This window comes from Anser anser, assembly GCF_964211835.1.
Source record: "Anser anser genome assembly, chromosome: 16".
Lineage (NCBI taxonomy): Eukaryota > Metazoa > Chordata > Aves > Anseriformes > Anatidae > Anser > Anser anser.
This window is the reverse complement of record NC_139737.1, coordinates 9,623,980-9,646,837: the sequence shown is the minus strand read 5'-3', so window position 1 is coordinate 9,646,837 and position 22,858 is coordinate 9,623,980. Positions and strand designations below refer to the sequence as shown.

General features: G+C 36.6%; 2 long non-coding RNA genes across 14 annotated transcripts in view; one reads left to right on the top strand and one right to left on the bottom strand.

Annotated features, from left to right (window-relative positions):
• The window catches only part of LOC310882859, a 178,547-nt gene that overhangs the window by 1,317 nt on the left and 154,372 nt on the right, over positions 1–22,858 (top strand). For 11 of the 13 annotated variants that reach the window (XR_014573185.1, XR_014573188.1, XR_014573189.1 and 8 more), the window contains exon 2: positions 1,374–2,639. This is a non-coding gene — a long non-coding RNA (uncharacterized lncRNA). The remainder of the gene's footprint in view (positions 1–1,373; positions 2,640–22,858) is intronic. The other 2 variants (XR_014573187.1, XR_014573186.1) reach the window with 2 other exon arrangements.
• Positions 5,285–22,858, bottom strand: part of LOC310882862 — a 94,563-nt gene continuing 76,989 nt past the window's right edge. The window contains exon 2 of the long non-coding RNA XR_014573204.1: positions 5,285–10,456. This is a non-coding gene — a long non-coding RNA (uncharacterized lncRNA). The remainder of the gene's footprint in view (positions 10,457–22,858) is intronic.

Here is a 22,858-nt window from a genome sequence, read left to right as displayed (position 1 = left end):
TGCCTAATTTGAAGAATTTTCCACAGATACGTGGACAATCTGTGGACAGGATCCCATATTCTGGGTCCCTATCTCCACTCCAAGTGGAAGTAGCACAGATGTTTGCCATGTACTTGTAAACCACCCAAAACAGCCCCATCGTTCCAGGTTTACTTCTCACTTTTCCATACCTCCCTACCAATTTGAAATGCACTCACACTTTACAGAGATACAAAGGAAGAGAGAGAGATTTTTAAAATACCTTCCTTGCTACGGACCTCCCAGATGATGCTCTTTAATCCAGTCCCTACATCTTCAGTTGATTCTCCACAGAAAATCCAGGGACTGAGAAGCTTATTTTATTCCAGACAGGTTCCAAGGTAATGTTTTTATGATGACATGGCAAGAAAATGATGCAAATTCTTTTCAGCATCCAACAATTTAAAGTTGACAAAACAGTCTTGAGATGCGTGCTGGAGAAGAAAAAAATACATATTTATTACATATGGTAAACCGTGTTCTGAATGAAATTTTGTCATTTTTTGAAAGTGTCACGTTCTTATTTCTCACTAGAGCAGTTTCAGAGCAGAGTTTTGGGTTTAAAACTAGTGTGGACCGATTATGATTCCTGGAAATAGTCAACCATTTGTATTCTACCCCAACACTGTCATTAAATGTAAATGACATAGAATCACAAAATGGTTGATACTGGAAGGGACCTCTGGAGATCTAGGCCAACCCAGCTCCTCAAGCAGGGTCACCGAGAGCACATTGCACAGGAACACATTCAGCTGGGTTTTGAGGATCTTGGAGACTCCACAACGTCTCTGGGCAACCTGTTCCAATGCTCTGTCATATGGTACATGCTATTCCTAATAGACACTTTTCAAAGATGGGATACATTTCTAACCCACGAGGAAGGCTTTTTCTTTGCATTAGAGGATCTCAGTACAGTTGAGGTTTATCTTATTATTGCAACAATACTCAAAAATACAATTACTTTTAATACTCAAAAATACTTTAAATGGTTTACATTTTTCCTCATGAGCCTCCAGATGGATGAAATTTTACCCTCATGTAAGCAAGCGGAATGTCTATAAGTCTGAAGGGAGAATTTGTCATTACAAGATATTTTTAAGGAACGGTTTATATATAGTTTTAATTATTAGAATGAAAAATTAGCTAGTGAATCTTCCATTAATTTTATAAGACTGTTCTCAAACCTAAGTTATTCCCATATATATTCTAATCAAGCCTCATTGTCATAATTTTGAGATAGTGTTTTTACCATTAATACAAGCTTTTCTCCTGCTATTCTAAGAATGTTGTTGTTATTGATTTTACTAGTACATAGCAATTCCATTTAACATCTTAAACCAATTGTCCTGTCGTAGGTACCAAAGATAATCATAAAGAGATGCTCTTCATTTTGCATGCTGTCATATGTAGACCTCAGAGAAATAATGGCTAGGAATGGAACAGTCCGTAGACAAACAGCTGGCCCCAGAAACTGAAAATACAAATAATTTGTTCAGCTCTACAAGAAGTCTTGACAGAATCCAAAAGCATGTACAGGTAAGTGGTGTCTCAGTCCACAGATGTAATAAATCACTTGTTAAGTTTAGAAATTATGCCTTAAGTCCAAAAATAATGCTTCCGTCTTTTATTTTACAAGCAAAATGCATTGACAGTAGTTGATTCCAAAGTCAGTTGCTTGTTTTTTGTTTTTTTTTTTAAACATCCTCTCGCTTGGCTCATCACAGTTTTTATTACTCAGTTGTATACATTGAAAATATTTCCAATTGTACATGCATGTTACATATAGTTAACCTGTAGCTTTTTTCCCACATGGTTTCTTTATGCGAAGGTGAGAGAAATGTGACCCATTAGGCTGATGCTTCTGTAGAGTTAAAAAAATATTGGTATCCATTATTTGCAATAATCAATTTTTTTAAATCCCTAATGTCTTAGAAGATCCATTAGCACAATCATTCCAACACTTCCGATTGTGCTTGCCATCTGCCTTTTTCCAAATAAAGGTATATCAAATTCCATTAATAACATCGGTAATTAAATACTAGCAGGAACTTGAAAACAAACCCTAAGACTCAAATAATCCACTGGTTCAGGTTTGGATCTTGCAGCAGGCTAATCTCTGACGTGAACCAGCCAAAAACATGAGAGTGAAACTCAGCATGTGAATGTAAAGATTAAGTTTGAATTTTAAAGCCCTATTTTTTTTTCATGTGATATATGTTAAGTTCCCAGTGGGAAAAAAAAAATATCTCAGGATTGAGTAAACTAATCAGAAACATACCTTACAGCCTTAGTCAGAAAGAAGCTGCTTTGTTATAAAGACAAAGCAGATTTGTGGGAATGTTGCCACTTTTTATAAACTGTCGAAAGCTGTTTTTTTTTTTTTTTTAATTTTGGTTATATGCCAGTCATGACTCAGGAACTGTTAGGAAAATGAATGTACTGTTTTAAATGTTGCAAGACATAACCTAGACTTAGATAGCTTGGCAAATTTACCTAAGCAAGCAAATTCATCTCAGAAGCTGCAGAAATGAAAACATTTGGAACGTCATTTCTGTGCTGACACCACTGAGAAAACAAAAACATTGATGGACGGTGCTAACCACTGAAAATGCCAGCGGATGGTAAGTGAAATGTTACATTCCTACCCCACAGGGCCATCTCTTCTGCTGGCAATCAACAACTCTGTCTGTTATAGGAAAGGAAAAAAGAAAAACAACAATATCAATAGACAGTACTACAAGTACATAAAGTACTGTCTGAACTTAAGAAGATAAGACAGTTTTCTATTTGACTTAAAGATGAGTCTTCCTGTGTAAAGACAGCTATCAAAACTTCGAGTTTTTGCATGGCCTTTGATAATTCTGGTAATCAGTATCTGCAATGTCATGTTTCCTATCCTCTTACTCATAACACATTAAGGGAAATGGATTATAACTTCAGTGCTAAGAGGGAAGTTTTGAGTAATAGAAATCTGTAGCTTTCAGAGCACTTTTCCGTTTCAAAGGGGTTTGCAAACATTGATTAATTAATCTGTTCTGTGTTCAATTCTGGCGAAGCATGCAGTCCTTCTACTGAACAGTTGGGCTTTGTTGTGGATTTTAAAGCCTGAGCTGTGCTGTTTGGTTGGGTGAATGCACACGTGCAGAGGGTCAATACTGGAGCAATATCTGCTTAAGGCACACCGTTTGGGTAGCTACAAGGAACATGTTTAACAGTGGCTGTAAATCTTTTCCTTTTTTGAGGTGCCAAATGATACACAAAAAGACAACACCGAACCTCTGTGTATGTGTGTGTGTGTTTGTTTTGTTTTTAAAAAAGCCTCGATATCTCTTTCCACAAGTTTAGCTTTCTCTTTGATGTATTACACATAAAGGCAGGTTGCTGTGCTGACACAAGGATCACGGTCATCAAATTTCTTCTGCTACCTAAACATACTCAGACATTACTTTCTCTTCTGACTTTATAACTTTCCAAAACTTAGTGTATTGGTTTCTACATTGCATAAAATTGATTGAATTTTCATCGCACTCCCTTTGTAATGTGGAATTTCCCTTTTCAGTCCAATTTATCAAGATACACCTGTCTAGATGTCTTCACCCTTACTCTTTGGCTTTGTATTTTCTACAGCTTCTGTCTAAGGACACTAAACCTGCCTTTGCCAGCTAGTAGCCTGAATGATCTGAATGATATGTATCCAAAAGTTACCCTTTCAGAGCCTATTTACAACATCAACTACTGGCAACTAAACCAAATTTCTAAATTTGAAATTCACAGAACACTCATTATGTACTACAATTATGCATAAGTCATAATGGAGCCCTGCCAATGATGCTGTCTGAACAATTGCATATATTGCATGTCTGCTTTGATACAGCTGTGCATCTAGCACCAGAAGTTACAGAGCAGAATTTTTCAGGTTTTGGGTGAAAGACAGTCTGAGACACCTTATGTAGGCTATAGAAGATTTTTTTTTCTATCTCTCGTATATTGAGGAGAAGTACCTTAAGGAGGAGGAGTAAAAGAAGTCATTTCAGTGGGACAAAAAGAGACAGAGTAAGAAAGAACTCTATCTAGTGGAGAAGCCTAGGCCGAGTTGCTTGCTATAGAAGTTTCTGCAGACACTTTGTAAGCAAAGGTTCTTTGGACTTTAGCAGGGGACTGAACATTTTTTGAAAAGATGTACAGCTTTATGCTGCAGGATAGGATTCACATTATTTACTGAGAAATGACTGGCTGCCTGCCAACCTGAAAAACACTCCCTTGCTAGTATTTCAGCTGAAGAAAAAATGAGGTAAAATAAATACCTCAATATTGCTCTATTACAATGTTTAGACTCTACCCTTCAGATAGAAAAATGAAATTTATTACAACAATAAATGACCCCCTAAGATCTCCGAACTGCCAGGGCTCTCTGTCTCTTCCTTTCTAATGAACCTTTGCAATTTCACTGAAGTCAAAAAGTTGTGATTGTATCAATAGATCATGCCTGTACATACATATGCAATGTGCATAGAGGAGTGACATGCTTTAATTGTATTTTTAATGAGAAAGATCAAGTAATTCCATGAAATATGCTCCAAGACTCATGATTGATGATTTCATTTTGAACCAGGCAAATTAAAAATGAAACTAACAGTACAGTTTCTTGCAATAACTGTGAAATTACTCACTCTTGCATATACAGATTTATGCATAGATCTAATACTTTTGTTTGGTGTGGGTTGAATGTGCATGTGGCATCTTTCCTGGTTACAAGCGCGTGGATCTTTCAACTATTTGTATGTTTCAAAAGTATCACAAATCAACAAAAATGCAATCTCTGCAGAATTCTATTGGAATTCTGTGCTTAAAAAATTCTTGAGGGATTGAACAGTTACGACAGATTTTTTTCTTACAGTATCTGGAAAGTTGTGTTTCACACGTACAGTGCTACTACAGGTACCCTTGTATGTTAATCAGTACATCTGTACTTTGTAGATGGAGAACAGAAAAGTATGTACTCTTCAGGACTTTAAATCAGCTCTGAGTTTAACTCCTCAAGCAAGCATTGGTCTGCTACTGCCTTCAATCACACAGGTTAATTCACGAGCTGGATTTAAATCTTTTCCTCATGCTTCCTGCTAGAGATCTAAGACATAATAATGTAAACAGTGCAGCTATAGGCTAGGCCACACAAGCATAGGTTCATAGTTATTAACAAAAGCAGGAACAGTTGTGACAGCTTAACTAGATCTTCTGGCATCTAGGATTTCTGGTTATACAGCAAATCTTTCAAGCTTCCCTGGTTACCACAGGCTCTACCATGATAACTGTTCAATATCTCACATATAGGTAGGCAGTATCCAACTTATATATGCTATATGTGTTTTTATATATTGAGCCTTAAAATAAAGCAAACACTCCCTGACCTTTGGGGCATGCTATCTGAATAACAGTCACACCTGAATTTAGCTGCTAGTCTTTTACCACTTAAAAATCGCTAACAGAAGTGCCATTTTCCTTTTTTTGACTTAATAACTGGACTCAAACCAGACCTGCAAGAGTGAGGTATATCTCAATATGTATGAAACAATATTTGGAATCTCCGGGCTCTCAAGAGTGCTTGACTTGAAGGGATTTGCATGTGCTAGGGACCAGAGGTTATGTGCAAAAGCAGAACTTCTTTTGCATTTTAATCTTCTCAAATATATGTACTGAATATGTATCTATTTATGCTGTCTTTAAGTTGTAAATCTGTATATAGGTAACAGTTTTCCTGGGACTACATGCATCTGTTTAATCATGTCTGTCTTTGAAGGATGGACAAGCGTTGGGCTAAAGTCAAACAGCCTTACATGTAAGTTGGATTTCCAAGTGTAAATTAGGTATCTGGCATAAAGGAGATGTCCCAATAACACATCCTTTTTTCTACATACCTTTCTTTATGTAGAAAACAAGTGTACTTTGTGAACACTGTACTCTTCTTGCTTCTTGTTATATTGCTATAAAGCATCACAAAAAAAAATTAGATTTCTTCTTATATAGAGAAATTACAAAGAAAGAAATTTCTGCTCCGAGTACAGTGCCATCGCATGCTACAGACCTTACTTTTATGATTTTTTTTGCCTTTTAATTTTGTGTTGGCAGAGTAGAGAAATCTGAATGTATTTATGGAGGGGGAAGGGACTGAGCTGTGCAGCTTCTAGGAAGCAGGAGCAGCAAATGAGAAACCCACCCAGAAGTTTCTATTATATGGTTGTTATGAAAGAAACTACATTGTGGGATAAATGCCCAGGCCATTGTTTGGTTTTTAACCCATTCGTCACTGAAATGAAAACCTACCAAAGTAAGTTGAAGTTTTCCAGACTGAAAAAAACATGATTTGCATTTTCTTTGGTTTTTGTAAAGGATCAAAGTTTTGTTTGGAAAATTCATTAGAACAGAAGGCTTTTTTATTAATCAATTTATCCCAGATAGGGTCCTTTTTCAATATATGATGTCATACAGTACAGCAAATGCTGTTCTTATATCCCAAAGTGTTACACAGTAAAAGGCAGTTTGATACACAGCGCCTGCAAGGATCATGATTTGCCTAAAACCTGTCTTTTTTTCTTTGTCAGGCAGAATGTAAACTTAAGCACGTATAATCGTTTCTAATGTTTGTTGCTATGCTGTAAGAGTAGAACAAACTGCAGAAAAATAAAAAATTGTCACCTGGTATTTGCAAGTGAGTAGCCTAGATGTGCATAGGAACTGTACCCTTGTAAGACAAGAGCTTTTACTGAAGTCTACACATTTGAGTTTGGCCCTAAAATAGATAAATCATCATGTTCTGGCTACTGAAACATAGAAAACAATAAGCACATGGTGTGCAAAGGGATAGGAGTTAGTAACTCTATCTAAATCAGTAAGGATTTAGAAAGGGAATTCAAATCTACTGCCATTGGCTGGGCGGATTTATTTGTGACTTTGAGATTTCAGAGTTGTGATGTATTTATGATGATTTCTTGATATTTTTAGCATCAATAATAAATCATTATACTCCCTAAATGAAACATTTTCATTTGTGACAGGTACTTTTGTAGGAAAATTGCATGTAGGTAATATCATTAAAAATGAAATTCCCTATCAATTTTGTATTTTATTCCTGCTGAGATGTAGTTATCATTTGAACTTTCATCTCCAATGCTTGAGCAAACTGGTTATATGTTTGTTTAACCTATTTCTTAGCACAAGGCATCAGAGAACTGAGTACGAAGGAGAAGTGCATATAAACTGTATTGCATTCTTAAATTACATTTAGTTGCGTCTGTTGTGTTTCTCACTTTGTGATCGCAACAGGAGAAAGTTACTGTGGTCAAAAAAGAATAGGCATATATAAAGAAATCACCCATGTTTCTTTCTGTTTGACTGTAAAACTCAAAAGTCAGCCCTCCATTTGTATCAGCCACTATTGAAGTGAGGTCACAGTGAGGGTTTCTAAGAACTATGGTCAGCTGACCGAGCTGTAAAACCTGAAAACATGGATTGTGTCTGGTTGCATATGCATTTTTAGATGAATGGCTTTTATTGTTTGAAGATTGAATGTAAAAGTTAGTTCCTCTGTTTTCTGTGCAACCCATTTTGTGCCCTTTTAATGCTGAATAATACAGAGTAATACATCTGAAGCGTAATCTAAAAGTTTTGATAGATGACATTTCAGATTTTCTAGAAAAGAGCAGCAAAGATAGATGTACTGACTGTTGGTTTTAAGTCCATTTCAATCTAAAGTTCATATGTCTTATCTCCCAGTTACTCTGTTATGTGCTGCTTTATGATTTATTTTTCTGAATATAGTCTTTTGATAGTAACAAAAGTCTGACTATAAGTAACTGTGAAATATCTCTTAGGCACTTTTCTTCAATTTTGACGTGACATTTACAACTTGGTCCATCCAATGCAAGTTTTTTTTTTTTTTATTAGTTATTTCCATTTTGTTTATTCCGTAAAAGAAAGTCATGTTCTTTATGCCACAGATAAATTTGAAGGAGAAATCACAATTGTACTAAGGAAAATAAACTTTCTTACTCCTTGCCCACCATGTAATGTCTTCATCTACATTTATGCAAAGCCACTGCAAATTGTAAGGAAAGAGCTAATGGAAATGGCAACATTTATACTTACTTTGAACTGGTAGTGGAAAATTAAGCTCCAGATACATTGCTGTATATGGACCTCCATCTTCCTCTTTTTTGGCAAGGGTCTTCTAGATGTACTAACTGCCATAAAATTCACTTTAGTAGGGAAAGAAATATTAAGCCATATCCTGGACTGTGTGCAGTCTCCTTTGCAGTAAAACGATCTGTAAAGCTTTCCAGAGTTGGCAGCTGAGATTTCCCCTGCAAGAGGGAATCCCTGGCTGAGGTAAAGCTGGCTTACAGCCACCTTGGCTTCTGTCTGTTCCAACTGGTATAAAGAAAGAGAAGATCTGAAATACTGGCTTTTAAAATTGAACCTCCTATAGACATACAGAGACTTTCAGTATTATTTTTTTAAATATAGGTCTGAATCTGTGTGACTCATCTTCTCCCTGTGTGTGTGTCCTGTGCGTATATCTAGATGCTACACATATGAGTCCTTCAGCTGAGTAGTCAATTTACAGCATTTAAGAGGTAAAATTTCTTTAGCTTTTTATTTTCTCTTCTTGGGAATAGTTGTTTCTCCCTTAACACAAATATTTGACTATTACTGTGAAGAAACTGGGTGCATTTCCTTTGGGAAAACTCATGCTGATTCCAGATAGAATTTTGTTTACAGTTCCTTTTCTAAGCACCGTCTGTCTTAGTATTTTACCATGATAACTGTAGATACAAAGTGTTGATTCAGCCACAATGAAGAGTAAGTAGGGTTTTTTTGTTTGAAGTAGGGATTTAATAATAATTTATTTTTTTTTTATTTTCAATCTATGATACTACATTTCAGCCAAAGATGCAAAATACCAATCTTAACATCCTTAGGTAGGTGCATGTTCTAGAAGCACGTAAAACAGACAGAAAACAAAGGGCTTTGTTTGAAAAATATAAACATCAAAGCTTTTACCTGTATTATGAATATAAGAAGCTAAAAGCACAATAGAGTTTGTGAGTTAATAAACTCACAAAATTATTACTGTATGTAAAAAGGGAGTCATCCATACAACAGAAAATGTGTAAAACATTGCAAGAACCATTTACATAATTAGTGTAATTTCTCTTTTATAATTGTTTCCTGTTTTGACATAAAGAACTTAATCATTTGTTCTCTTGCAATACATACGGTTTTGTTTTGAAGCTTCTTTGATATTTTGAATTTGACAAACATTAAGCACTTTTATTTTTCCAAAGGTAGTGGACCTGAGTAGGTACAGGCAAACTGTTATGTGACTACTGGTAACAAGTTTGAGAATTTCAAGTGTTTGCATGCAAGGCATTGCGATTCAGAAGATATCGGCATTTTCAAGTACCAGATCTTGGAAAGGTGTCTCCTTTGTAAATGTAACCCAGTGTTCTTCCAGCAAGGAGATAGCACCAAAGAGAATTCACAACTTTAGACGACCCCCAATGAGAGTTCACCAAGGTGCTTTCCTAAAGCCCACTTATTTACCAGACTAATACATTCCTTGAAACAAAGAAACAAGCAAAAACATTTTAAATAGTCTCCAGGTTTCACTCACCATGCTGGTTCCCTTACCTCCATGAGGCTGTTCTGCATCAGTGTCTTCAAACCACACTAAGATGTTTCCTGACAGTGCAGCATTGGCACTTGTAGTAGCACTAGAGCTAAATTTGATCTCCACAGTAATGTTAGAGATAGATATCAGCTCAAATAATTTAACTGGGGATTATCAGCGTTTTCCTTCAGGGTTGAGCCTGTGGCATTACCGTGCTCCATCCTAGCTTGTAGGTTAGTGGTTTACCACTAATCTTTCACTATCCCCAGCTGAGCCATTTAATTACACCTCTTTGTGCTCCCTGATGGCTAATCTGGTCAGGCTGTTGAGAATGGACTCACATACTTTAGTGTTATGCTCTATAAATACCTTATGAGTGTGACTACATTGTAACATGGATATATTAATTGTTCTGTAGGTGTATTTACTGTGAAAGTGAAAAAGGTTGCGGCATATTATGAGATGTTTGGGCCAGATTCTTTGCTCTTGAATGGCGATGCAATTCAATTTATACAACATACCTTTTCCTGATCTGCATTGTATTTTTTTCTATTCCATTTTAAATCTTGAGGGATTAATAATTCCATCATGAGTCTTGTTGCAATAATGTTTTGTTAGGTGGCTCTATTACAAAACTTTTAACGTTCTCTTTAAAAGATGCAGTCTTAGCAAGTTTGTTGATTTAACCAGAGTAAGTATAGACACAGCATTTCAGAAATCTTCGCTGAAGCTGAAGTTTTTATTGAAGAAAGGGTATTTGTCAACAGGTACCTTAACTTATTTTTTTTAAGTTTAAAAATTTGTGAGCGTTTTTGTATAAAAGATTTTTTAACCCTTTTTTGTTTTTAATTTAATAAAAGTTAAGTAAACTTTCCAGCAAAAGTTAAAAAGTAACTTTAATCCATCACAGTTTGCACAGTCTATATATTTGTGAAATTTTTCAATACTGTTATAATTCTGATTTACCACAGTGCAACATTTCAAAGTGGAGAAGGAGTTTCTTGTCCCGCGGTGATTTTTGCTTATCTCCAAGTAGCTATTTTTGTTGACGTTGCTTCATTCCTATTATAACTTATTAAACTCCCCAACCTTCAGACGCTGGTGACATTATTTCTTATGTTTTGGGCTTTGATGTACTCTGGTAACAGGTGACATATTAAGTAAGACCCAAAGTGCCAAAGACCAAATCTGGATGTTGTGGAGGATAAAAATCATTTAGAGATACCAGTCTAGAATAATTCCTTAGCAGAACTGTAGGCCAGGAGGAGGGAGTGCTCCTGTGTAGAAATGTTCATTTAAAAAATCCATAATGAAAGTATGTATTTGGTATGCTTGGTAAGGAAGAGTGCAGAAATATTTATTTGCAGATCAAATATCAATTTTACTTGGGAAAATATGTATTTGCATGTGTAATTAGTTTGATATAAGTGTCCCAGACAGGTCCAAGGTAGATTTGCAGTTCCTTTAAATATTTTTTTTTTATAAATTATCCACCAAATTCTTAATAGTAATGATAAAAAACATTGTATCTTGTATGTACTGCATATGTGTATATACTTTTGTCAACAATTCTTTATAAGTTTAAAAAAACAGCTAATACAGTGCAAGTAAGAGCTACAAGAGGAGTAGATGACACCATTGTGCTGGAAAAGACTTTGAGAAATGAGACTTCTATACCTCTGTGTGAAAACATCAAAGGATAGAGATGATAAATGCTGAACAGGCTTCAGGTTTATTTGATTATATTTGTGACTTTTTCAAATTCCTTTTAAAAATATGCTGAGTTTTGCTGTTTTTGCTAGCAGTTCAAGACCGTGGTTTAATTGTAGGCTTTGTTGTTGCCATTCTACTGACTTAGTGCAAAAGCATTTATCAATCTAAGGTTTGAAATTAACTTTGAAATCCAAAAAAGACAGTTTAACCAAGGGAAAAAGAGCCTGTAAGCATATTTTCTAACATAAAAGGAATGTTAGGATCTGAATCACATTGGGAAGATGGTTAAATTTCTAGAAAGAAATTGCCAGATATAATGTTATGCAGCTTGAAACTCTTCTGGAATTTATTTCAAAGGATCCATTTTCTGAAAGATTATTTTTGGAGGGATTTTTGGTGCCAGCTGATCTACTTCAGCTGATAACATTAAATTACAATTTAACACTTTACTGGCATGAACAGAAATACTATGAGTAAAATTTTAGTTTATAAAGCAGTGTTGCAAAAAAGCATGAATTATTATCCTGATCACGTTTTTTGAACTTCTCGGTTGTTTACTCCGTATTCCTTTCAGTAACCTTTAAACCAAATCTCTCAGAACAGACCTCCTGATCTCCTATTTTCCCCAAAGTCACAATAATGTGTTCGAGTAGTCATCCCAAATGTGTGCAGTATTCAAAACGTAAGCTATAAGATTTTGGATTGTTGCCACAGAATAAGAGCAGACCTCAGGAAGTTGATTTTTCATAATTTTGAAAATGAAGCAAACAGGAGAACTGCATGATTGGATCTTCCTGAGTATGTTACTACCTATTCAAACAATCCTGTTAATCTTTCGACTTGATTGTTATCATCTTGGGTGAAGAATCCTGTCTTGCTATATGCCTGTATAATACCAGCTACATACCATTCTGCTCAGATAATGTTTTAATTAATCTGATTAATTTCATTTATTTTATCTGTTCATCTTTTTCTGTGTGAAAAGTGGAAACATGGATCATAACTTGTATCTCCCAGCAAAAGAAACAAAACCCTCAACAGAAGTATATTGTTTACAACTTCAAATGGCCCAGAGCATAGAAGTCAAGATTGCAATAGTCTAGTTTAAGGCAAGAAGAAACAGGATCTTGGCTGAAGACTGTAAAACAAAAGACCTGACATGCCAAGTTGTAGCTTTGCTAAGAATCTGAGTAATATTGTTTCTTGCACTTTAATCAATGGGTAGCCTCTCTTTACCTCATCCTCCCACCCAATGTAAGTTTGCTGATGTTTCTGCTGCCTTTCAAAAAATCTATGAGTGACTGCAAGGTGCTGTCTTTGTGATAGGTGCCCAGTAGGGACGTTACAGTTCAGCTCCTCCCTAATTACTTTATTTTTTTTTTTATTTCAAAGGAAGTGAAACTTTCACCTGTTGACCTGTTTCAGTTTCTCTGTTGCCTACAGGCAGGTGCCCCCCAAAAACTAAGTGCTATCTGGGGAAGTTTTTGTTGATTGATGTCTCTTACTTCACTGGAATGATCCTTGTTAGTGCTGAGATATGTCTTACCGTATTGTATGCTGTTGAATCACATTGAAACCTGTAGTAAAGAAAAAGAAGTAATGAAAATGTATGTCTATTCCATCTACAGCTGGGGTTGTGTGTTTAGCATTTACATTTATCGTAAAGTTCACAGACAGTGCTCTGTGTGTGTGTGTGTATATATATATATGTATATATAGTATGTTGGACAGATTCATTCCCTAAATCCATAGGTAAGCTGAAAAATTCAGGGTAATGCTAACAAGGTATACCTCATACTGAAGCTTTATTTGTTCTGGCATATGATCAGAAGAGTAAACTTTGAAGAACTGCTTGTTTTTTGCAGTTGTTAACTGATAAATACAAGCCAATGCAGTTAAATATTCTGTCCTGTGTGGAGAATCAAATGCTGGTATTTCTGCCCGTTTGTTTCTGTGGTCGAGATGTAGCTGTCTCACCTGAATTCCTTGCCTTTGCTTTCTGCTAAAAAATTGGGAAAGAACAGAAGTTCTATCCTTCATATATTATTTGCTCTTATACATTTGTTTTAAAAATAGCAGTAACTCTTTCCTTATTAGGTTAATGTATTTTCACTCTATCAGTGACATTGTATAGTGATATGAAAATGTGTGACATCTGAAAGTCTCGCACAAATTTTATTTGGGTAGAGCTTCTGCTGGTACAGTCAGCAGTGCTGTCAAAAGGGTTATGTTGCGTTTTTTTTTTTCCCTTAAAGATTTTTCTTCTGGTTTATAGTCTTAAGGGGTTTCAAAATGTATTCTGAAATAGCAGGCTCTTTTATGATCTCCTCCTTAAGCTGCCGTATAGTAGGTTTGCTCTATAGGCTTATACAGCACAGCTCAAACTCTGGAGAAATTTATGGTACTACTAAAATATAATTTAGTTCACGTTTTGCATACATCATTGGCCTCTTCGTTGTAATAAAGTGATGTAATCTCTATAACTTATGGTATTCTTACTCAGTGCCTAGATTTTTCACTTGTTATGTCTGGAAATAGTTAAAATAATAGAGACTGCTGTTATATTTGGCTGATATTGGACAGATCAGAGATTTTTCCAGATTTTCAATAGAGGTAATTAATCAGAATGTAGTGAAATGTTGCTAGCTTAAGCACCTGAGCTCAATCAAGCATTTTTGGAGAGAAGTGCTTTGTACTACAATGACATACATTCAGAAAGGCACTTTATTGTAACTGAAAACAATTTCCCTGGCAGAATCCTGGTCAAGTTCTCAGTCGTGATTTAAGGAAAGTGAGGGAATTGATGTACAGTGTTGTGAAAATTCTGACACGTGCTATTTTTTGCCCTTTATATTGTGTAATATAATGAGGTCACAACTTTCATCATAATATTAACAAATCTGAGATCTTACAGAAATAAGTATAACATATGCAAGTATAACAAAATACGCATTTCTGGCCATAATTTTTCAAGTTGATTTCCAAGTTAGAAAAGTGGGCGACTGGTGCAATGTTGTCATACACGTCAGTAACTGTGAAGCTTATACTGCTTATGGTGGATTTGTGTGAAATCCAGAGGGCAAATCAAAAAAAAATTATAAACAAGGTAAAATTACAGCCCCACACTGTGACCAAACATGTTTAGTTTTGTTTGAAAGAGTTGCTAAAAATTTCCTTAATTGATGTCTCTGTTTCAAGGTCCATTGAGTTACTTCATTGGAAGAAAACTGCAGGCATGAACCTCATAACCTTTAGTACAAATGAAGGCAGGATGCTGTCATCTTTTCCAGATAACAAAATGTATGTGCCTGGGTATGTTGCTTCACCATGTCTGTCAGAGAAAAGGAACATTTGATTCTAAAATTGAGTGCACCTTAAAGAAGCCTTCTGGCCATCACAAAGAAATTGAGAAATACCTAGGAATGATCACTTGGTTCATTTGTATATATACACATACATACACATATATATTACAGATTTGTATATTATAACACATTCAGTTAGTGGGAAGTGTCCCTGCCCATGGCAGGGGTTTGGACTAGATGATTTTTGAAAGCCCCTTCCAACCCAAACCATTCTATTATATATATATTTTTTTCTATATATGTGTATGTATATACGTGTGTATATATATTTTAAAAAACGTCAGGTTATTAAATAGATTCTGAGTGATGTCTTGGCTGTCTGGCTGGATTAAAGGTCCCCATCTCTGCTTCAATATCCCAAAGGATCGTGTTGATCCAGCTTGAGCAGTTGTTTGAGCTGGGGCTGCACTTAAGAATCTTTTTGTCCCTTTTCCACACCCATACTTGAGAAGCTTTTTGTCCCTTTTCCACACCCACACTTGCCTACAGAAAGCAGCCATCTCCTTCCTCCAGATGCTTCAGTATCAGCAGCAGCTGAGCTTGCCCTCGTGTTGGGACAGATCTTAGTGGGGCTGGCTGCTCTTGCCCTGTTCAGAGGGGTAGAGGCTGCTTCCAGCACCGTGTCTTGCCAGATATGTAATGAATAAGAGCAGGGAATTGGGATGACAATTCCTAGGGAAAGGCAAGTGAGAAGAGTATCTAAGGGAATTACAGTGTGACATTTTGAACTGAACACTATGCATTGGAGAATACTTGTTCCCTTCTTCATTGGGAAAAGCTGAAGTGTTAGTCCGAAGTATCATATAGGCAGTGAACACATTTTGTAGGATACTCACTGGGCAGTATATAATTACATCCTTATTCTTGAGAACTCATTCGATAATGTTTCTCTGAGGATTACTTTCTTTGTTACATCTCTTTGGATGTTGAAAAGAAGATATAACTGGAGACTGGTAACTCAAAGGTAATTAGGTCCAGATTTGGGTCAGCCTGGAGTCTCAAAATATCTCCAAGTCGAAGCTAGAACAGCCAGCAGCTAGTAGATTTATAGCAATTTGATCTGTTTTGCAAATAATGCCAAGATTCTTGCATTATCCTATTGCTCCTAAGTACCCTTTTCTCTGTGAAATATGAGTGAGCAGCATCTATTTGCTGCATCACTCTGTGTGATTATCAAGGAGAGTTAATGCATTATTCTTTTCCCTATAGGGTGTGATCTGTGTTTCACACAAGTACCCTTTAGGGAATGATGCTGTTTAAACCACAGCCTCAGAGTCTTGGTTGGAAAAGTGACAAGGATATGTGTAGGAGCTCTGGTTTTGATTCCCAACGGGTGTGGTTGTCATCATCAGGGTTACTTATTATATGCCTTTTTCTTTCAGATTTCTATTCATAACTAGCATTCACTCTCATTTGTCTGACATTTTTAGTGTTTGTGAGGAACAGAGAAACTATAGAAAGTCTTGCAATTATTGTGTGTCAAAGCCAGTTTCAGATACGCAGTCTGAATTTTAAAATTAATTATGTCATTGAGCCACATATCCTTAATTAACGGCTGAGCAAACCTACCTGTTGGCTCTAAGGGCTTGCTCTAGCTGTGGTGTCTAGAAAGCCACCCCATTTACTTGGGGTGGTGCTTTGATCTATGCTTTAGAGAGTAAGAAAAGGTGATTGCTACTGTAGTTTAGGAAGATTTGCATTTTTCACCAAAACACACTTTTCTACAGGGGAAGTGATCAGATATACTTGCTATATCCAGCTGAGCCTATAAGTTCTGCCTAATCATAACAAGAAAAAAAGAGAAAGGAAATTAAAAAGGTACCTGCAGGGTATCGAAGTGACTAGAAAATATAGTAGTCACGGTGCATAAAAGCCTGAATGGCTTGTTGAGTTGCACATATTAGCTTTAAACTAGTCAGTCTGTGTAGTAGCATTTATGGTCTTCCACAGAGGAAAAGCATTATGAGGTAACTTTTAATACAAAATCCAAACAGTATAATAGTAGGTGGAACCTCAGAATGCTGTGGCTTTGTTGTGCTTGACTGTGTGCAGACAGATGGTTGGGGAAGGTCCTACCCAAATTATTGTGTTATCTCAGTAAATGAAGCCAATGAAAATGAGGATACATGAAATAATATATCATGTAATTCAAGTGAGTTGGCCAGCAACAGATCACATCTTTGTCAGAGACTAGAACTGAATACTGGCTTTGTTGTTCCACGTTTCAATTTTCTAAAGTTTCAACATGTCACATGTTGACAGGAGAAACAAAGCCTGCCTCTTATTAAGGAGACGTTTTGATTTGTTTGGGTATAAGTGGGTATATGCTTGAGTATAAGGCATTATGAAATGGCCGTGGCATGGGACTTTAAAGGTAAATGGTGCAGTTTGTTGTAGCTGCATGGCGTGTCTGGTCTCAGGTTCTTGATCAGCATTTACTTAGAGAGGTGTGTGTTACAGGTATTTACAGGCATCTCTAGAGACTGCTGTGCTGGGGGAACTCAAGTGAGCAAGGTTGAAAGATAGGAAAATGATGTTCAATGCTGCACTCTTTTGTTTTCCTGAGGTCCATCTTAAATGATGTAAATGAGTTGCACACAGGCAGACCTTTTCCCCCCTAATTTGTTGAAAGTCTTCTGTTGCCAGTGAGAAGTGATTTGTTCCAAGGCAACAACACCAACGCAGTGAGATAAGGAGGATGCCAAGAGATTCTGATGGGTACCAGCAGCTGTTTCATACTGAAGTTTTATGTCATCACTGGAAATTACTCACTTTGGATGAAACCCACCTCTGCAGAGAACAACACTGGTGCAAGGAACTGTGCTTTGCCAAGGTTCTCTAACCAGGTTGCGTGATAAAGCCACGGGAAGCAGTATGTGTGTGCGTGCTGCAGGACCTGGATGCTTCCTTTATGCTTTCCTAGAGAATGCTTTGCTTTATTTTAGTTTTTCCTTGTTCGTGGTCTGTGGAACGTTTTCTGAGCACAGATAGCAAGTCCTGTCCTGCTGTATTTGGAGTGACTACAAAACCCTCCACCTAAAGTTGTTGTTGTCTCCTACTTTTCCTGTTGTTGGTTTGTGGGGTTTTGTTGTTGTTGCTTGTTTTTGGTTTTTGTTTTTTCTGTTGTGTTGTTAAGAAGGGTCTTTAGATGTCAGGTGTGCTGCTTAGGAGAGGTTTGAAAGAGCTGTAAATACTTCATTTGGTGCCAAAAACTTTGTCATTTCTTCTGTTTTTTCACTTGCCTCCGATTACACAGAAGCTTAATTCCTTTCTTGTTCATGTTTCGTCTCTGAGTAGTGCTTTTCAGGTAGTATGGTCAGATCTTTGCATTGATATATAATGGCAATGTTCTTCCCAGTTCCTGTGCTGCAGTACTCCTGACACTCATGTGGTGGGTCTGTGCTGTACAAGGGATACCCAAAGGGCAAGATGAACAGGTAAAATTGCATTGCTTGGAAAAACTCCCGCCGGCAAATTTCGCTTGAATGAAGCCTGTTAAGACGATCCTATTTGGATCCCAGTAAATATCTTCTGGTGTTTCCAGACTTGCATTTCATCACTGAGCACACACTACTAGATAGGAGCCTTGCCTTTCACATCCTGAGGTTAAACACTTAATTGTGCTTTTGCTAGTTTGAGAATGGATTATTGAACTCCTCTCCATTTAATGGGCTCCCGGACAGGAGCTGTGCAGAGATCACAGTGAAGTCAAAATGACATTGCCTGAGGGTTTGTAGAAATGAAATCTACTCAGAATGGACACATTTGGCATGTCAAAAAATAGGAAAAAATAATAATAATAAAAAAACAACAACCGCAAACCCAAGACACTGATCCATGTCTACAAAAAGAAGGGAAAAATGAGCAACTTCTCCAGCATGTTTCTGTTTGAAGATATTACTGTTAAAACTGCAGTGTTAGTTGCTCCTGGGTTTTGAGTGAAACAGCCCTTTTAGTAAACAAAGGATGTTTTTTTTGGTTGAGATTTTTGTTATAGTTGTAGACAGCCTTGAAGGTAAAACTACTCATAATCAGGAACTGTGACAGGCCAAGAGCTATGACAGGCACAGAAGTGTGGAAACATTCTTAGGAAAGTCTTAGGTGTGGGACTGATCTAACGGATGGAACTGATTTCATTCTATTTGTAAATTCTCTTTTTTGCAGGAAAAAAAACCACAAATGTTGTATTTTAAAATTGGAGGGCTAACATTTGTATGTTCTGTGTCCTGTTAGTGTCTACACTAAATTGCGAACTCCTGTGGGTGCTATCAGTCACTTTCCTACTGTGTCATTATTACCCCATGGACCTATTTCGGTTGAGGTTCTACATCTTAAACACTGTTTTAGTAAGATGAGTCTGTTGGCTCTACAGACATGGATTGTGTCACTCTGCGTATTTCCTTCAGACTGCTGCAACAGAAAATGCGTGTTGTACGCACTTCCAGAGGCTGTGGTCTGGGCTGCCATCTGGAATTTGTCTTGTTGACATTGTTAGTATTTTGAAATTGAATTTCAATAGCTACTTTTAGGATGGCTGTTCTTGCTTTTTCACGTGATTTCTTGCTGATCCAAGACATTTATTTCTGTCTTCTGGACAGATCAGATGAGCATGGATATTTCTTGTTTCTAGGATCCTTCATTCTAATTCCCAAAACACTTCTGACCTAATGTTAAGGATCAGCTGTCCTATAGCCATTGAACCTCCATTTTATGGAGTAAAAGATAAGTCAGAAATGGTTTTGAAAATGTGGAAAAAAAACAAACCTGGTAGCTAGCCCAAATGTTGAAGATTTATGGGTCTTTTTACGAAATAAACTTAAAATTTGTATGACCTTGCATCTACTTTTTTATTGGTAGGATTAAACAAATACTGTAGAAATGGGAAGTCAATGGTGTCTGTGCCAATACAGAAGCAATAGTGTCATGTGTTAGGGCTAAAACTACATGATCAGGGACCATCATCAGTATCTAGTAATTCAGCTGTACCAGTAGAGGGAGCTTACGGTTTTGGATAACTGAAGAAATATGCCTAGCTAGACTTTCTACAGTTAGTTTGCTCTTTGTCCTTTGCTTACACCTCCTCTCTACTAAAGCATTGTAGGTGATTAATACAGACAGAGGCAGAACTTGCTGATGCTGTTAGTTGTCTTTGCAGTGACTTTAATAAATATGCTTGCAAGTCTCCTGGCTAAGAATGGCTACTGTCTGAACAACCTTTTCAAGACTGCCTCATTCACAGTATAATTGTAATTTTATATGGGGTATTCCACAACCAGTACATTCCTTGCTAAAATATTCAGCTATAGGTTGTGGTCCTTCCAAACCTCTTGTTCTGTGATTGTTCAGAATCTCTACAAATAATAAATGAAAGAATATGCACTTGCATATCAGAGAACCCTCAAAAGCATGCACATAAAATTCCAGAAAATCATTGAAGAATATACTATTAATGTTAGAAGTATATGAACTCTCTTTGACAATTAACAGAAGAAACCTCTGTTCTAAGAAATGCAGTCTGAAATGTTCAGAAGTGGTCACTTAGTTTTATTTCATCTGAACTGAACTGATACTTTATAAAATCAGTGGTAGGCCAGTGCTGAACAATTTTGAGAGTCTTCCTTTCAAAGTATAACTTTTTAAAAGAAGTGCCTTGCAACATTCTCTCGTTAGTAATTAATTCTTTGAAATTATTTGAAGGAACTGGATTTCTGATTCCATGCGGTGTTTACCAATTCCATGATAGATAGACTTCACCCTATGTTGCTTCTTATTTAAGCAAAATTCCCAGCAAACTGAATTCTCTAACAAGCCCTTTTCTGCCGTTGAAACCTGTGTGCTGGAAGCAAACCACTATCTACAACTGTCTTGATTTTGCAAACTGATTTGGACTTAGAGTTTTCAAATAGGATAGCTGCACTTTAGCTAGAAAGTGTGAGTTTGGGATGTGTGAAAGTATGTAATGCCTGTAGGTATGTATGTGTACTAAGACAAATCCTTTAATATTGATGGAATTTACAAGGTTATTGCAAACATTTGGAGTCAAGACTTTTACAGAAGATGTTAGTGTGATTTCTGATGGTCATGCTTTTAGTAAAGTTGCAGTAAATTTTCTTGAAACACTGTTGCATAGATCTCTATGGCTAGAACTGATGGGGATGGAGTGGTAGATCATAGCAAACTCTGATTTGATGGCTGTAGATGTCTTTGTAAGGAGAATCTTCCAATATCCTTTGCATGTACTGCAAGGTCAGCTACCATTCATAGTCGAACCTTTATATTCTACTTACATATTAAGACAATGAATAAGTCAAACTCAATAAATTAGATGCTCTGGGTGACTACCTACAGTCTTCTGGCAACTTAGTACACAGAAGAGCTATTCCAGTTTCCTGCTTTGTGATGAACAGCACGCAGTATACGGTGTTAGACAAAAGGTCTGGTCTTCAAAAACACTGCAGAGTGTTTACATTAGCTTAGTCATGGCATGCTCACCGTGACTACATTGGTGAGGGTATTTCTTAAAGAACCTTGTGAGCATAGGATTTAGCCAACATGTTGTGTAATGTCACCAAAATGATGCGAAGAAAATCTCTTCAGTAAAAATCTTAAAATATTCCATTCATTCCTCTGCGACAGCTGTCAGACGGAAAACAAGACTAAGTAGATATTATCAAAGGGTTGGTATTCTAGATAGAAAAATCTTAATGAGGCTAGCAAGATAACCGGATTGGGATGCTCTGAAAGAACCACTTCATAATTCATTAAATGTCAGTGACCCTACTGAAGTTTTCTTTTATTTTTTTTTAATGCAGAGATAGCTATTGAAATGGTTCTAAAATTTTAATGTATGATTATAAAATTCTACTGCTTTTTTGTTACCAAATACAAGGAGAAATATTGGGAGGGAGAATTTTTTCCTGGAAGAAGGCACCTTGAATACAGACTTATACACAATGAACAACTAGTTTAGACTTTTCTTTTTTCTTTTTTTGCATATTTAATAAATGCCGCATACTCTGTCTGAAGTGCAGCTTGTTTTTCCTATATTGAAGCACAACATTTCCATAAATGCAGTAGTTGATGTCTCTCAGCTTGTCCCTGCTGCCAGCTTCTGTGACTTATCTGGATCTCCCTCCATATGCTTTTTGTATGTGTATATATATTTAAACTCTATAGGGAGCAAAAATTTTAAAAGCATGAGTCTTTCAGTAATTACATGAATCTAAGAATGGAGAAACTCAGAAGCATGCTGCTATGTTGTAATGAGCAGACAGCACTGTGGAAGAAGATACAGGAGCTGGGCTCAGGAATCTAACCTGTGTTGGTAACGTCATTTAAAGGCATGAGGAGAAGGAAACGGGAGCTGTTCGTACAACCTTTCCTTCCAGGCTTTCAATGCAGTAGCTGTTAGCTAAGCAATACCGTGCAGGCTTTTAGTTGCTTACAGAGCTTGAGGACCGGCTTGAAAATATGAGAGCAATAACTGGTAGGCTCCATTTTTCCAGAGTCTATGGTGGCTCTCGAACTATTATTGTGTTTAAATCTGGTCAAATTAATTGATGTTTTGTTAGTATGAGCTACAAAAATCAGACTCGAGGACAGTTATGTCTTGCTAGGTCCTGTATAGTTAAAATGTTTATAATTTAGCCAACTGACCAATATTTTCACTGCAGTCTTAAAAAAAACAAACCCTGTGGGCAGATTGATCTGTTTACCTTTCCTCACCACAGTCGTATCTGCCAAATTTCCTTCTTTTTAGCAATAGAAACTCAACTGCATTCAGCATGGAAAACAAGCCTTAGCTCTTCCTCTCCTTTGCTGTCAGTCCCTAGGTAGTTTTTGTTTTTACATTTAGACAAATGCAGGTGGTTGATTGTGTGCTTCATAACAGGAAGGGAATCACGTAGTATTCATGCATTGCAATATTATTTTCAAGATCCAGTTGATTTTGCATAGGTCTTAAATATTCCTGTTCTCAGGGACCTTTTCTGTTTTGTAAAATAGATTATTAAAACAATTGGCTTAAAGGGATATGCAGTGACATGTTGATCTTTAAGGGAAACGTGGTAGTATGCCTGTCAAATCCTAATTCATT